General features: G+C 41.0%; 1 long non-coding RNA gene and 1 pseudogene across 2 annotated transcripts in view; both read right to left on the reverse strand.

The window, feature by feature from the left end:
- Window positions 1-18,114, reverse strand: part of LOC143832726 (uncharacterized) — a 62,370-nt gene that overhangs the window by 33,108 nt on the left and 11,148 nt on the right. For both annotated transcript variants that reach the window (XR_013229379.1, XR_013229378.1), the window contains one exon: window positions 203-284. This is a non-coding gene — a long non-coding RNA (uncharacterized LOC143832726). The remainder of the gene's footprint in view (window positions 1-202; window positions 285-18,114) is intronic.
- Window positions 11,328-11,397, reverse strand: LOC143834592 (U5 spliceosomal RNA; annotated as a pseudogene).

Consider the following 18,114-nt stretch of genomic DNA (forward strand, 5'->3'; position numbering starts at 1 on the left):
ACAGAGACTTTTTCCGCACGGAGGACTCACCCAGCCATTATGATGTGCTGTCCCCTGATTTTTTGCCTTGGGATGGCTCCCCCGATCTTTTCCCATGGCTGCATCAGGAATCCTTGCCCTGCTTCCCCCATTTGCCCTCAGAATTGTGTCTGCAAGCAATATCTAAGTGACAGGAAGTGAAAACCACCTGCCATTTTTTTACCTGTCAAACATTGTCATGTGGTGAAAACTTCCAACCACCTTCTAGTGTCACTTTGTCACATTTGAGCATCACTTCTCCAAGTCTGAAATAAACAAAACCAAAACCAAAAAATACATGGTTATTGTATTATGATGCTATTGTGTTTTAATAAGCAAGGACCCATTTTTGGCCCTGGAGGACTGAAAATAAGAAAATCTAAGGCTTGCCTGCACAGCACAATGCTCTTCCATGGCTCCATTGTTTTGTTTTTTAAAAAATCTAATTAAGCTGGAATCCTATTGCAAAGCGACCAGTCTTCTTTAAAAGGGGGGGAGGGGAGGTTGCCAGGGTAGATAGTGGAAGTGACGCTGGGGGTGTGGTGGGAGCACTGGCTGGGAATGCCTGACTGGGAATGGATCAAATTTTACCGCATTTTATTTTATTTTATTTATTTTATTTTATTTCTATACCGCCCTCCCCGGAGGCATCTTCGTGGCCCAGCCCCGTCACACACCCCGTTGGTTCCTGTGTTAAAAAAATAAACACAGATTTCTCAGCATTCCCTTAACACGGGCTAACTGAGGGGGAAAGTTGGGCCAGCCCTGGGATCTGATTCTGTGTGTAATGGGGGGGGGGGGAGGAGAACATGGGGGAAAAAACAAAAAGAGATATCCAAGTCTAATCAGTTGTGCAGAAGCAGTTAGACCTACCAACAGAATATTTACTGTGCATAGCTAACTGGCATGAAGCCCTATCTTAAGCAAGTTTTTCTTCCAGGAATAGGTGGTCCCCTCTGAGTTTGATGGGATCCCTGGGACAGTGTGCATATATTTTGTCTTACACCTTGATTCAATAGGAGGAAATGCAAAAGGAAAATTATGTGCAAGTTTCCTTAGGATAGACTATTGATCAGCTAGATAGTGGGAAAAATGGAACAAGGATTATGAATCAAGTCCTCTGATCTATCACCTTCCCTTCCTCCACTTAAATTGGTTATTGGCAGTTTTGAACAGTATCAGATCAGGGCTACATTTGTGTAGTCCCATTTCCTGGAGAAGGCAATTAGCATGTTATCCTTGTCATCTCAACTGATAATGTTAGTCAGCTCATATGGTACAGCTTTCTATTCCTTTGTTTTAGATTAACTGGAGTGGGGGGATGGCACAATGAAGTCTGAAAATATTGGGAAATTTGATGCTGATATTTTGTGTGTATTTTCAGGCACATAGAAGGACAAAAGAATTATTTTGCATACAATAAAACTTCCCAACATATCCTGTGACAAGCAATCCAACTTTTCTGTGATTTTCTCATCCCTTGCTATGAGAAATATACTAATTTCTGTATGTCATGTCCTGCACATTTACAGCATTCCTGGTGCATCACAAGACAACAGGAAAATATACTTGAGTAGGAAAAGTCTGTAGATGATACCCAGTGGCTCCTTCATAGAGTCACCAAGGTAAATTTAGCTAAACATCAAACTTGGTTCTTCCTGGAAACCTTGTGCACTCAATGTGTTGGTATAAACAATGAGGCACTAAATTAGCCAGTCTTATTTTAAATGTTTCTTTTCTATAAAGGCCTGTGCAGATGATTAGTGTGGAAAGCACAGCCAGAGGTTATATTTGTGGATCTGGACAGATAAAATGGAAATGTGACGATTCCTACTCATGAAACTGCCACCTGTAATTAGAGATCTATATAATCATCAACAAATACCCATGATTATATCTTTCTTCATCACATATCTCATTTGTTGCCTGAGGAATGGGCTATGTAAAAGATTCAGTGGCTTCCGAATATTTCACACTGCTCCGCATTTACCTGGGTTTTCATGAATCTGCAAATGCTTTTGCTTCCCTCACCCTAGAAACAGGGCTAGCAGATTATATAAATCAAGTGCTGCAATGCCATACTTGCCAGCCAGAATATGTGTAGACCAACTTCTGTTTTGGCCTAACAGAATTTCCACACTTTCAAATTTGTAAACTGACCCTTAACCAGACATATATTAGAATCTCCAGAACATCAGAGGCACTTATGCCCATTCTATCAGAAGAACAAACCAGATGGGAAAGGAGCAGTCTCTCCCCCATTTTTGTCCACTTCTCTGCACTTGATTCCATCATTATCTACTAGAACAACAGAACAAAATTCAAGTCCAGTAGCACCCTTAAGTCCAACAAGTTTTATTCAAGGTATGAGCTTTTGTGTACACAGCACACTCCCTCAGATACAATGAAATGGAAGTTAACCATGCATACATATAGGTTGAGGGTGAGCATAAAATGAGCATACAGCATAACGAAGATTATATTCAAGGAACAAATAGGAATAACAGACTTAGTTTATATAGTTACCATTTGTTTCAGTTTAATTCTGGGGGCAAACATAGTGAAAAATATGAATATATCAGAATTGGAGATAGATGGGCAGATGTACATTCTTAATTGTGGAATTCTGAGAGTAATTAACTGAAACCCTGCTATTACTCTCCATCTGTCTCCTCTCAACCATGAGGGCAACAGTAATGCTTCCTCTTCTTTGATGCAGGGTGATTGGCTGTGCAGTCTCTCCTCTGTCCGCAGACCAGATACATACCAAACTATCATTCTAAATTACATTCTACTGTTCATTATATTCCAGTCTACTATACCAATCTACAATTTCAAGTAAGAAAATAAAGAGGATGTTGGGGGATTAGTGAGAATACAGATACAAGGACCGAATGTGGTTAGCATATATAATGAGATAAAAAAACCAATATCCCTGTCAAGTCCTGGGGCTTCCATTGTTCTGAGTGCTATAATAACTTGCAATTCAACAATTTCCCTTTCCCATCTGTTCCTGAATTCCCTTTGCAAATAAACAGCTACTTTGAGGTCACTCACTGAATGTCCTGGAAGGTCATACAGGTTTCTCAGTCTTGTGATTTGTCATGTCAGATTTGTGTCCATTTATCCTTTGGAGTAGGGTTTGACCTGCTTGCTCAGTGCAGAGAACTGGGGAGCAGACCTTTTCTTGCACAAAGACAAACCATAAACAACTCACCCACAATAATACATCTAACTTAAACATGATCATTGGTACCAGAGCTTGCAATAAATCCGGATACCAACTTTGTTGCCACATATACCCAGATAACATGATCACTGGAGCTAACAACATCAATGCCATCTCAGGCTCATGACATTTACTTGCTCATCTTCTAACTTTATACATACCATTAAATGCCAACAATTTCTTCTGCTTTGGTCTGTTGCTTCAAACCAACACAGCTATCCACCTGAATTTACCATACCCATGTAATTAAAGAACGCCCCCCCCCATGTACTCCTTGACCTTGGGATATTTTAATGATTGAAATTTACATTAAAGCAATGGGTGAAACAGAAGACCTTCAAGCTTGTTCAGCTACAACAGCATGATTATGAGTTGCCTTTCCTTTAATTGCCTTAGTTGATTCTTTCTAGCATTCCTCTACCCAACCCATAAACCATGCAAATAATTTTATTTATCCTAGTTTTAAACAATTTATATAGAATTTATTTTCTCCGCCAACAGTGTTAATTTTAAATCGTAAACATTAACCCCTTCCCTGCTCCAAAATATATCCTTCTAAACCACTTTAAAAACGAAAATGATCATTCTGCTAAGTTTTATGTCAATCACTCAAATTCTAAGACATCATCTATTCTCTCTTCCTTTCCCTAAGCCAAGTGTTCTGTAAGGGAGGGGTGGTTAGAATTCCACAGTGTTTATGGACCCTAGCAAATGGAAAAGAAGACAAATTCTTTATGCATAAGGAATACACACCAATTGAAATCCAGGACAGTGTACTGCCAGGAAAATTAAAGAGGGAAAGGGAGTTCACCAGATCCGAAGAAGGGATACTTGAACTCCAGCAGCTGGCTCTCAGTCTACTCACTGCTTGCAGACAAGGAACTGAATTTTTTTTGGGGGGTGGCGGTGGGGGAATGATCTGTTTGGCTCTTGGCAAACAGAGCCTGTTCATTATTTTTCATGTGCTGAAACAGTATAGTACAATGCAGTCATGCACATTTTCACACATTCCAGATGGAATCTTATTGTCCTTAGTTCACCACAACTGCACACCTCTGGGCAGCCACTTCTATAAGTAAACAGTGAACAAATCAAATGGCGAACAAATCAATCAGTGAGTCATAGCCAGTAACTATGATCAATGTGAGTGTGTGAAAGCGTGCACGTGTGTGTACACAAAAACATACTGTTGAAGTAAGCAGATTTACAGACAATAAATTTGTTTCATGTATTGTTTATAAGTTTAATGTAAACCGCCCTGAGCCTCCGGGGAAGGCGGAATAGAAGTATAATAAATAAATAAATAACCATTTTTTTTTGCATTAGATAGTTCTTGTGTCTCAATTGGGTAATCTTGCCCTTTCTGATTGGAAGAACTTTTGGAAAAATGGCCTGGTTCAGTTAGTAGGACCACATTTACTACTCCGGTATTATCACATCAAAAATTAGTATGAGTCTTTGGAGGCATTTATTTAACATTCCTCTTATACATCTATCTCAAGATTTTGACAATATTAGTGCATGTATGATGACCATAGGACACTATAATCTCAGGTAATCTTGCTCCTTACCAATGGGAGTAGCAGGTTCTTTAGCTTTCATGTTAGTTGGCTAGTCTATGAAGATGCTTCTGTTTATTGTTCTTCCTCTGGCAATGTGTCAGAGTGCTCCCTTTGGCAAGAACTTTTATTTATTTATTTGTTTGTTTGAAGTTTGGCAGACTATCCTAGCAGGGCAGCAGGTTCAAACAGGAAGAAATTATTCTTGGCTATCTTGGGAACTTGCCTGCTTCAACCTTGGATTAAGTTTGTCCAATGATGATATATCATTTTCTAACACTTTAAAAATTTTCCTGTATTTTCCAAAGTAAATTTAGTGGCATGCTGCTGAATTCATTTTGGCCTTTAGCTTCTCCAATGACTTATATTATTTTCATGTTTTGGTTGGGGGGTGGGATTCAGGTTTCACTGAAGTTTCCTGCAAAGTTTAGAAGCTGTAACTTGTTTGGGAATCACAAATATAATGTGGGGCAATACTTCTCATTATATGTAATGCAACATTCACACTTTCCATTTTCTTGTGTGTAGGGAAAGGTCTTAACCAGTGAGAAGTGAGGGAAATGAGCAATCTATTTAATCAAGAAAGGCTTCTTTCTGATGGCCTTGAATCCAAGGATATTTTGTGAACAGGGTTCCAATGACTGGATGCTGAAGGAGAAGGAAAGAGGGCTGAAAACTGTTTTGAAGAAGGAAAGGTGGCAGAAGCTTGGGAATGTGGATTCTAAGGCCATCATGCTCTCAATAGGTCTTTCAGTTTTCTTCCAGAAACATGTTTAGCTCTTCTCCCTTACAATAAAATTTAAAAATCAAAGATGTACAGCCATTAATTATCTGAAATACCCAGTTTATGTCACTAGGGGAAGATTCAGAAGTGAGTGTAGAAGGGGGGGGGGCGGGATGAATCAGTTCTAGAGAAAGATCAAAAATACCTTATGTGGCACTTGTATTTCCTATAGAAGCTTCAGGAAATGTAGGGCACTGAAAGGATGTTTGCCCTTTCTTCCTTACATACAGATTTTCTCCATAATGAGATTACACCCTAGAATTTATCCAATTGACCATCAGTCCTCCTATGCCCACATTTGCAGTGAAAATCTATGTGAGGACATTCCTTGTTCTCTCTAAGCCAATCTTTCTTGCTTTACTGCTACCTTTAAAAATAAAATCTCACAATCATCCAGTCTTTCACCATGTGCCAAGCTTAAAGGGTAGGTCATATTTGACTGCACTAAATAGAAAAGTGTTCCAGAGTGGTGGTGGCATGGTACATGTGGATTGGATTTCAAGTGAGCTGAGTAGTCAGACTGCCACATGACTCCAGGAGATGAACCAGAGGTCACAGTTTGAATTAGGGATGGGAATGAAACAAAGATTATGCTGACCTTTGGCTGGTTCAGGGGCTATGATGCAATGTGCATGGAAGCATACGGACCCTGAACATTGAACATTTCCCAAATTTGGGTGTGGGGGGGTGTGGTTCAGGAAACAGTTTCCCAGAAAACATGGCATTGATGTCCTCCATGAATGAGAAGGGTTGGCAATCTATAGCAATCATACCCTCTGCACATAACATGAGGAGCTCTTTTTGTGAATGTAATGCCTCTAGCTTGCACAGGATCTGTTCTATAAACTCCTGAAGCTGCATCAGACATTTTCCATAAATCTGCCTGATGTTTTGGGAACTGGTTATCTCTCCCCTGCCTAGGGGTCAGAGGCCCCAGCAGCATCTAGCTTTCATTTTCAGGAGGGAGGGTGTCATGAGGGATCGAGATTGATATAGGGCAACTTATCCTGGGTGCTGTAATCTTGGCAAGGATTTAGAGATGCTTGTTTCACTACAGATTCAATAAAGAGATTTTCTTTAACCAAGTCTGCTTATTGGGTGTTATCAACTGAACTCTCAGACTGCTCTGTGAGCACAGCCCTAAGAAAATTGTGACTAACCCAAGGTCACCCAGCTGGCTACATGTGAAGGAGTGGGAAATCAAACCTAGTTCTCCAGATTAGAGTCCAACACTCTTTACCCACTACACCACACTGTCTCTCAAAAACACTTTATGGGGGACATAATCCAACATCTTCAAGTCCAATCTACACATAACTTGGAGGACACGTAGAGGAGCATCTCAGGAAGGTCTGCTGTGAGTTTTATTCCTCTGGCTTGCACAGGGTCTGGCCTATAAACTTTTGAAGCTGTGTCTGGGATTTCCCCAAAAGCATTTTCCTGGGGCACCTTGTTTTAGGGGTATAACTTGGACCCCATAAGTTCAGTCTTCACCAAACATGGTGGGCAGAGAATCACCTGTGAGTTTAGAGTCTCTATCACATTGGGGAACCATTCTGTCACACCATGCGTTTCAATAACTGCTTCAGTTCATATCAGGCCATTTTAGTTCAGTTCCCTTTGGGTTTAGTTCATAGGTGTATCACAAACCACAAATGAAATAACATTTTCCCAGGCCATACCCATGCTCAATGTAAATGTCCAATGAAACTTGTCACCAATTCTTTAAACTCACATAAACTGCTTTCTCAGAGTCAACTAGAAATCAGGAGTGTTTTCCTTCAGGTGTGATCTCTGAGGGGATGTGAGTATTCCAGGCCTATACATATAATACGGGTTTGGGGAGGGACCTCAGCAGGATGCAATGCCTAAGAATCCACCTTCCCAAGCAGCCATTTTCTACAGGGGAACTGACCTCTGTAGTTTGGGGATTAGTTGTAATTACAAAAGCTCTCCAAGTCCACCTGGATGTTGGCAACCCTGCTTACTTTCCTTCTAAAGCCATGCTTTCTATTTCCTTTCTCTCTGTCAGTTTCTAAATTAAATAGCCTGATTGTATTCATTACTATTACAGCAAAACATTTTCTTATCAGCAAAGCTGCTATAATTACTTTGTGGAAATTCCCTTTAATCCTAGAAGCATATTCCCACCTACCAGGCTGACGTATTTGTCTATCATTCTGGTAACTGCTGTTGTTATCCACTGACAAGAACACTGTCAGATGTTATAAGAATTTATTTATAGTTATATAATGCAGTTCAGTATCAGAAAATCCCTGAATCAGTGTATAGTTGCACCTATAGTTGCCTGTGAACAACTTCAAGATTTTATGTAAAGTTTGGAGAAGAAACAGCAGTGCGCTCCTAAAAAGAGCTACTCTTCTAACCCCATCGAAGTCAATAGGTTTACAAGGGTATGTCTGTTTAGGACTGTGCTATAAGGGCTTGGGGTGAAAGTTGTCTGAGAGTGATGAATGCAGTAACATACCAGATACAATGCATCTGTAATGTTTAGCATTGCCATCTGTGTACTTTATAGTCAGGTAGTTATTTGAGAGGCGAGGCAGCAGTCAGATATTTTAAAGTTAGTCTTGTATATCATGCCTCTATCTAAACAAAGTACTATGCAAATGACTTAAGACCACTTTGTGTTTTTGGAAGAGGTAGTAACTCAAGTTAGCTAAAATAAAACGTTCTGCTATTTTGCAGGTTGATCTGAGTTGATCATTCTATAGTTAACATGTAGTTGCAACAACTCTATTTACATTAAAGTAAAGCTTTCTCTTTGATTTAATGGACTCAATTGGGGAGAGCTGGGCAGGCCCTAGGAAATACTTGGGGTGATAAAGCATACTGTGCTGGAGCTCCATGAGGTACGTGACTGGAAACCTGCTGTTGAGCAGAACATAAATGCAAGTGCACACAGAATGTGGCAGCAAACGGGCTTCTCACCATAAATAGCATATTGACCATGATTTGAACTTACACAGGGAAACAAAGGAAATATGTGAACAAGATGGTCATGTTTCATGTGGACGTCAAACATAAGCAGGTAGTAAAATGTATCTTCCTGATTATAATACCACCCAAATATATATATGACACACACACACACACGACAACCCAGAAACTAGTACAGTACATGCACACAAATAGAACAAACATCCCATTCCAGGTGTCTTCTGCCCAGTTTACAAACTTTACATGCATGTGTATTGTGTAGAATAAATGTTTTTAAAAGAATTGCTGGAAAGAGGGAAATGGAATTATTTTCCCTCTGAGGTTCTCTGGCTGCCCAGTCAAGCCATAAGTTGAAAAATTAGCCAGGCTTGGCAACCTTAAAGGAAGATGTTGAAGAATTTGATTAAGCCATTTAGTACAGGGAGAACTATGAATGCTTCCCTTGGAGGAGCAGCAAAATAATAATGGGAATAATAGTTACTGCCTCAGTTATTAGGAAATCTGAGGACTGACAGGTCTGTTGGAGAAGCCACAAACCTGAACAAATAACCCTCCCTTGAAAATAATGATAGCCCAATTGTAGATCAGTCAGAATAGTGAGAACTTGCTGAAGTTAAAAATGCACTTACCTAATACTTGATAGGCAGAGAGACACTGAACGCTGCCAGATAGGAATAAGTGCAATTAACACCTGGGCAATCCCTGTTCTTGATTTGATCTAAGCATAATTAAGGCTGTGATAAAATGAGTATAATTAATTACATGTGGCAGGGATAAAGATGGCTAGGGTGGCCTTTTTCAGCAGGAATGTAGTGTGAGAGAACAGCACAGGCTGATAATTAGTATGACTTTTAAATTTAACAAAGATTTATGTGAATTGTGTAAATGGCTGAATTGCCTCCACAAAGCAGAGTCAAAATATTAATTTAACCAGATCAAGTATATCAAGCCATTTTTTTTTCATTTTCTTTCCTGCATAAACTTTATAATTGTGGATTATTCTCTCTGTGGACTATACAACCAGCTTTTTCTCTTCTCTTATTTTTCTTTTTTCCCTTGATGAAAAATATACATTTAAAAGATCCAGGGCTTTGGCTATAGCATGACACAGTAAAGAGAAAGCAACACATAAATTTACTGATTTGCCAAAGAATTGCTCAAAAGGAAGACAAGATTTATTTTCCCCTCCTGGGTAATTATTATCCTAAGCACATTCTTCAATACTCCTTAGAACGAAATGCAACAAGAAGATTTTGGATTAATTTTAACAATATTCACCCCTTTCTTTTTCTACAAACCTCAGAAAAATCAATATGTTGGGAAATTAGAACAAAGATCCCAGGCTGATCCCTCTTCTTTATTTTTGACCTTTGCTTCTCTTGGGTGAATTATAGCAAAGTAATATAAGAACCAATATATCAAATAAAATTTTTATTTACCTTTCTTTCCCCCTTTCCTTACCTTTTCCCCCTGTAATATAATTTTTCTAATATGTCAATATAAACTTTTAAACATATTTTTCTCAAATCATCGTCATAATCATCAGTAAACCGTATAAAACCCAAACTGACAAATCACCCACTACATGATTGGCCCTCATCTAGGGGCAGCCTCTGCGAGCCTTCAGGAGGTGGGGGGGGGCTGCAGATGACCCAGAAATGGCCCCCTGCTGGCCCTCTGGGACCCAGGGTGCCCAGGAAAAGCCTCTGCCCTAGGAATGTTTATTCAAGAGTAAATCAGGTTTACAATTTACAATCTGAGAAGGGAGGGATGCTTTGGGGGTAGCCATCACAAGCAATTGCAGCAGGGAAAATAATGCTGATGTAGGCGGAACTGGGAAGATGTAGACTTTTCCTTTCCATACGGTCCTGCAGCAATTTTCCCAAGACCATCACTACAAAGCAGATTTCAGACCAATGGCATAGAAAATAGGGCAAAGTGTAGAGGGAATACAGAGGCACCATGAGGCAATTGGGACATGTGGAGAGGGGAGACAGTAATTGAGAAACCCACTGTAAGTTCTTTGCCATCCAATGTTTTCAATGCCTTCCCCACCTAAGCAGTTCTGTCTTCCAGGAGAACTGATCCCTGCAATCTAGAGCAGAGCTTTTATCCAGATCTCATCTGGAGGCAGGCATGCCTGAACAGTGGCAGGGATGCTATCCTCCAGTTGGGATCTGGAGATCCCACTTCTGAGGTTTCTTGAAGCCTAAAGAATGTTTCAGGGGGTTCTCAATGGTAAAAGTGTAGAGAAAAGGTGACAGCAATATTACTTCACTAAACATTACAAAGTTGAGCTTGCATTCAGCCAACTAACTCCCTACCTGATTGGCCCTCTCTTGGGGTATGCCACCAATAGGGGGAGAGCACTCTGCCAATGAGGGCCAATCAGTTCAAATTGCACACGCCAGTGAGAACCAATGAGGTCAAATTGTGTGCAGACAGCTAGGAAAAGCCTCTACCCTGGGAATGTTTACTCTTGAGTAAGTTACGGGAGTAGTAAAGTGTTTCATAAAGCAGTGGTCCCCAACCTTTTTATCACCGGGGACCACTCAACGCCGGGAAGCACTCACCGGGGACCACTCAACGCCTTTTACTGAGGCCCGGTGGGGGGGGTAGTTTACTCCTCTACTCTCAACCACTGCCCTAGCGCTCTCTGATCGCTATGGTAATGTTTAAACCTCCCTTCAAAATAAGATTCAGACACGCCACAACAATGAAGTGTGTTGTAAAGGGCCAGGGGGGGGGATGAAGTAAAGGGGGTGGAGAAGGCATCCTTCGGGGCCCACCTCCACAGAAATCTTTAGTAAAAGGTGAAAGATTTATGCGATCTGAAGAGAAACCAGCTCCAATTAGTCGAAGGACCACATGTGGTCCGCGGCCCACAGGTTGGGGATCGCCATCATAAAGGACCAGTCTGCTCATGTCAACAGCCGGATGGATGTGTGGGGGATTTTACTCTACACCTTGTGCCAGGCCAACCCTCTGTTCTTTCAGGTTGAATAAGAGCTGTGGCCTTTTCTGTTGCCAAAAACAAATAAGGAGTCACGTCTTGTTTGGCCGCACTACCACACTGTCAGTCAATAAGCATAAGGTAAAGGTAAAGGTATCCCCTGTGCAAGCACCGGGTCATGTCTGACCCTTGGGGTGACGCCCTCTAGCGTTTTCATGGCAGACTCAATATGGGGTGGTTTGCCAGTGCCTTCCCCAGTCATTACCGTTTACCCCCCAGCAAGCTGGGTACTCATTTTACCGACCTCGGAAGGATGGAAGGCTGAGTCAACCTTGAGCCGGCTGCTGGGATCGAACTCCCAGCCTCATGGGCAGAGCTTCAGATAGCATGTCGCTGCCTTACCACTCTGCGCCACATACAGCAACTTTATTCAGGATACATTAAAGAATCAAGGCCTATCAGAATCTTTCACCGTATCACCAGACATGAGTAAAACCTGGACTGGAACTCCTCCAGATTCTAGTATCCTAGATTAGCCTAAAGCATCCATGATAAGGATCTGTCCAGACACTGTTTAAAGGCCGACATGGTCCTTTATGAAACACCACTAGTGTTTAAATGATGTCACAAACATCAACAGACATACATAAAGCATGCCCACAGTGCTAGCTATGCAGTCTGCAAAGACCTGCTCGGTGGTGTAAACCTTGCTGATATGGTTTATACCCATCTCTTATTTTGGATACTACTGGTGCCCCTTATGGGGCTGGATGGCGCTCAAGGGTCTTGCCCTACCCTCTGCCACTGCACCATAGAAATCCTCAACTGCAGCAGGATCACTGACTCTCCTGGATTCCACCTAATTCCTCTTCCCAAGTCAGGAGTTCATCCTCATCCTTTCACATACTTGGACTTTACTGGGAATGCAATTTTGTCTATCAGAAAAGAAGTATGGAATTCCTATTCTTGGGCTGAATACTTGATCCTCAGGGCCAACAGCCTGAGCAGAGTTCAGACTTCATCTCTGGAAGGCTTGCATTCCCTTACCTACTTGGACTTATCACACAATAAATCCATATGATCGAGAGGAACGCATTTGAGGCCATCCCGTTCCTGGAGATTATAAACCTCAGTGGTAATATAATTGACCAGATCTCAGAGGAAACTTTCAAAGCCTGGCCTGGCATGCAGTTTTTGCTCACAGTAGATCTCAGCCACAGTCTCCTAACAGTAATTCAGGATTCTAGTTTTTACAGTCTGCCTTTGCTGAATTTCCTAGACCTTGGTGCCACCAAAGTGACACCGAAGACATTGGAGAACCTGCTAAAAACCTCACTGCAGTTGCGAAAGCTTATATTGTCCAGAAAGATGTCCTGCTGCCTTGCTCCGTTAAGGAGAACATTGAAGTTTCATTTGAGACTATCAAGTTGGATTGCTCAAAGTCATGTGTCATAGATGGAACTCTGTGTGAAAAGAAAGAGCTTTCGAATGGCATGCAAGAAGTCATTAAAATATTAGAAGCCAGGAAGATGAACAGTAGCAACCTGCTTAGCATCTTACCAGAGAGAGCTGAACCCCACAGTTACTTGCTGGAGAGTGCTGAACCTAACAGTGACATATTGGCACCAGCCCAAAACTACTCCAACATTGCTCTCAAATTTAACTTGTTAAAATCGGTCAAACAGGTCATGCAAATGAAAGGAGATGAGCCCATGGATATGAACTGGGCTGACAAAAAGCAGTTGAAAACATTTTTATCTGCTGGCCAGTGTGCTGGAGGGCGCACTCAAAGAAAAAATCATGGAACTACTCCAAGGGACTCCAGAGGCAACTATTCAAAATGAACTTTCTGCCCAAGGCTTAGAGGAATCCCCAGATAAGGCTTCCAAGCAGGAAAGGCTTGTGAGAAAAATAATGAGAGAAAACTGGCTTCGAATAAACCAAATAAGCAAGGCTACACTATTCAGACATGTGAGGGATGGACAAGAATTTGCAAAGGCCACCACACAGTCTGCAGATCAGCCCAGCATCTTTGAGTCACATAACAAGGTTGAAAGCCAGAGGAAACTCAGGGAAGGCATAGACTCTCAGCATGCCCTTTCCTTTCTCAGGTTTCGTCAAGAAGCACTTCAGTCTTCTAGGAAACAGATTCCTTGCTTAATGCTCTCAACCCAACAGGCTCCATCACAGAGGACAAGAACAACAATGATTTGAGTACAATAAAATCAGAGTCCAGTAGCACCTTTAAGACCAACAAAGATTTATTCTAGGCGAGAGCTTTCGAGTGCAAGCACTCTTCGTCAGACTATTGTGCTACTTTAATAGTGAAGTATTGTGCTACTTCAGACCAACACGGTTACTCATTTGAATCTATCCTAATGATTTGAGTAGCCTCTCTAGTGATGGAAACACCGTGGCAGTGTTGGGAAATGGACACAGAGTAGTTTAAGACTAAAAAAGAATTATTGGACAAGGTACTAAGCAGAAGTAGCACTCCTACAGGAGAAGATAAAAAGCCTTAACCATAAACTCAGAACCCTATTGAAATGAGCTCTCACCAGATATTTTGTTGTCCCATGGGACATCCTGGAAATATCAGAGAACCTCTGCTTCTCCCCCACAGGACTTGGCAAATCAGGATAACTTCTCTGAGGGATGTCTTTGAAGCTGACCTGAACAAGAGGTTTACTCCCCTGATCCCAAATACACCTGTGAAGAAACTAATCTCACATGTGATCCGTCTTCTGAAAATGGATTGCAAAGCACCCACAATCCAGATGGCTTGTGCAAAACTCGTCTCCAGAACAGGCCTTCTCGTGAAACTTTTCAGTGAAAATGTCAATGAGACTTCATATGTGTGGAAGTCGTATTTCTGGCCTTCCAAGAATGTATCCAATATGACTACAGCAAGTTCAAGAAACTTGGAGAAGTCTTTGCCAGCAAGGCAAGGAATTCCAGAACATGGGTACAGAAATAAAATGGTGCTGGCTGTTTCCGTGACTTCTATACTCATGGCTATCATTGTTGTTATTTGCCTGATTAAGATCTGCTCTCAGTGTTCTGCTTCCAAAGATAGGAGCTTTCTGGGAAGATTTAAGAAATCCACCCCAGATGAAGAGCATTCCAGATCAGGCTCTGTGTCGACAGAGAAGACTCCTCAACTCAAGGACCAGCCTTTGTGTGAAACAGAAAGGTTTCTGTGGACAAATTGCACTATGAAGACAAGAAAATAGCAGCCTCGCCAGTGCAAGATCATCCTTAGCAGAATCGACTCCTGATAAACCATTATCTGTACCAACACTAGAACTACTGGTGCCTCCTATTCCTCCACCACCTTCTCATTCTCCTGCTCCACCAGCACCACCTTCTACTTCTTCTCAAAAGTCCATTATGAAAAAAGAGTTCAGATGCAAGACCAGCATTTCAAAACCAACAGGATCTGAGAACCCCACTGGAACAGAGGGTACAAGTAAAGTGCCTGAAAGTGGGGAGGGAGATTAGGAGGAGGATGAAGAAGATGATGAGAGTGAATGAACAATCTGGTTTTACAACTATTACCACAACTATAGTAATGTTTCACTTCTGTTAATATTAAATGTTATTAAAACACACCTCTGAAATATAAAAATTGAACAGAATAGACAGTTTGCTCTGAACATCTACAATCATGCTTCTGTCTGTAGAAAGAACAGTCATCATTTTAAACCAAAGAATTTATGGAATAAATTCATCAAGATTGATTTAATTCACTTGAGGACAGATATAATGGTAATAAGAAATAATTATTGTTTCCCTTTTTATTCTTTTATTTTGGATTTTTCTCTCTCCCTTCGTACTTAATCATTTTTTATTTCATTCTCTCTCCCTTGTATAGTATTTATTAAAAAGAAAATGTTTTCAAGCATACTTTTAGCACAGCACCAGATTGAGCAAGGGATTCAAAATAAACGGATAAAACACAATTCATTTGTTCCTTTCTTTGTTCCTCTCTATTGCTCCGTTACCAATTTTTTGGGGACGCAAAGTGGTGACAGGGGTTCTGAGTCATTAGAAAGGAGTTTATATTTTTATATTGTTACTGCCATGTAGATTGTTGTATTTTGGAGATTATTAGTATGATGTTTTTAGAACTAGACTATGTTTTTACGTTTTATTATGAACTGCCATGAGCCAGCTTGCTGGGAGCAGGGGTATATAAATTTAATAAATAAATAAAATAAATACAATATATGCTTCTTAGCTTAGAATGTTTCAGATCCCCAGAGAGTTTCTATTACACTGTAGCTTCTTCTGGCATTTAGCCCAACACATGGTAACGGCTGCCTCCTCCAGTCCTCCAAATCTTTGTTCCCTGCTTTGTGAGGGTGGGGGGCTTGACACTGTCTTTCCTGCTTGATCTATTAACATTTGTATGAAGGAGGGCTGAGGTAAGTCTGAAAAGCAACTGAACTCACTTCCCCCCATCCTGTCTTGTTCTCTTTACAGAAGGGGGCGGGGAACCTAAAACAAGAGTGAAGGATTTTGCTCATTTCAAACCTACATCTAAAAAGAGATTTCCTCACAACTTCATTTTGCAATTTGCAGCCAAGAAAGGCAACTATTCCTGACTTTGAAAGGAAATAATGTGCATAAGATAGACCACAGTGGTCCAGTTGTCATTTTTTGTTAGGCCACACTTAGGGTTCTTTTACCCATACTAAATTCAGTTTCAATACAGTTCAGCTGTTTGCAAATAGATTTTGCCATTTCACACAGTAACTGAAAGTGGATTGAAAGTGTGTGAAAAAGCACCTCTAGTATCTGCCAGTTACTGGGATGCTTGGAAACAATGCTGGACTAGTAGATCTTAATCTAGTAAAATACTACTTCAGGCTCTGAAACAAGACTGCATACTCCAGATCAACTAAAATAGCTGTTCGACATTTTTAATCTTTACACTCTTTGTAAATCCAAAAAAACATTGATGGATCCATTTTTTTATGACCATGACAGATTAAAGAGCCTGTTCTTGGTGCAACGTTTATTTTGCATAGCAATCCACTCTAGAAATGCAGAATAAGACAGCAGGCATCAAAAAATATTATGACTCATCATGATTCCTACTGCTGCCAAAATACCCAACCCACTGCCCTACCAACAATACATAACCTTGCCCCAGTAGATTTTCCACGTCCTTCAAAACTGCACAGAATTTCCTGTCTGATGAGAACAACTTCAAACCAATTACAAACGTCAGACATATCAGAAGAGGGAAGGATGGGGCAAAATATCTCCTCTAATTATAAGGCCTCTCACTGTAAACATCCCAGTAAAGTGTTTCAAAACTGAGAAACAATGGGTTGGATCTTGCAATAAATTTCCATTAACAGAAGGGGACGTAGGGGTTCCCCCCTTGTTCTACAGAGCTCCAGTTCATTCTTCATACTATTTCTACAGGTCTCCTATCTCCTAAAGAATAGCATTTGGGGGAACATTTGGGAATGCAGTAAAAGGTAGGTTACTATCAGAATATGCAGGATCTGTAGTATGCATGATTCAAAACATATAAAGATGGACCAACACTGGACATCAGATCAGAGGAGATGTGTATTTATCACAGTTAAGTTAGATATTTCCTGGTGTTTTTCAAATAATCTCCTCTGTGTCCTGATTGGCTCCTTTAAGCACACTCCCTCCCTGCTTGCCTCCTGAACAGAAAGAATGAACAAAACAGACAAACTATAGGACTCTCTCTTTCTATACGAATAAATAAAATTATTTTACTCTTTTAAGCAGCCTGGTGTTCTGCTCCTTTTTGCAAATTTAAGCTCTCCCAACAGTTGCTAATTCCAACAATCCAATCAGTTACCAATCCCAGTCACCAATCTTCCTAGAAATATGGTGGGAAGGTTACCTGAGGAGGATGGAGTTTGGGAAGGCAAGGGAGCTCAGCGGGAATATGATGCTTTCATATCCACCATCAGAAACTGCCACTCCCTCCAGAGGAACTAACTGCCGTTGTGTGGAGATTGGTTGTAACTCCATGCCCCAGCTTGAGTTTGGTAACCCAAGAGGAGGAGAAGGTAAAGAAGTCCTGTCTCACGGACCATTAGCAGAGCCTTAGCACAGGATCTGAACTCAGCCAGAAGAAAATCATCACAGGAAATGTTCAAAGACCTCCTGGAATAAACATGCCTCCAGTCCAGCATGGAAAACACAAAGTGATAGTGTGAGTCTCACTTTCCTAAGGAGGGAATTTCACAACCTGAGCATGGCTGCTGGAAAGGTTATTCTGTGCATTGCTGAGAAACTAAATTTTGCGTTGCATGATTTGAGCCTGGGCCTATGAACCAACAGAAACTAAGACAGAGTTCCACTGTATCATTGATACATTGGCTGTATCATCACAGGAGATGGGAATCCCAAACTTTGTATAACACTAAGGGACTAAAGTACAGGAAACTGAAGAGCAGCTATCATCACATTCATAAAATTGTAGGTTCCAGAGCTGCCAACTCTGGGTTGGGAAATACCAGGAGATTTTGGGAGTGGAACTGAGGAAGGCAGGTTGTGGGGAGGAACTTCAATGATGCATAATCTCATAGAATCCACCTTCCAAAGTAAAATGTAT

The sequence above is a fragment of the Paroedura picta genome, chromosome 3 (genome assembly GCF_049243985.1).
Source record: "Paroedura picta isolate Pp20150507F chromosome 3, Ppicta_v3.0, whole genome shotgun sequence".
NCBI lineage: Eukaryota > Metazoa > Chordata > Lepidosauria > Squamata > Gekkonidae > Paroedura > Paroedura picta.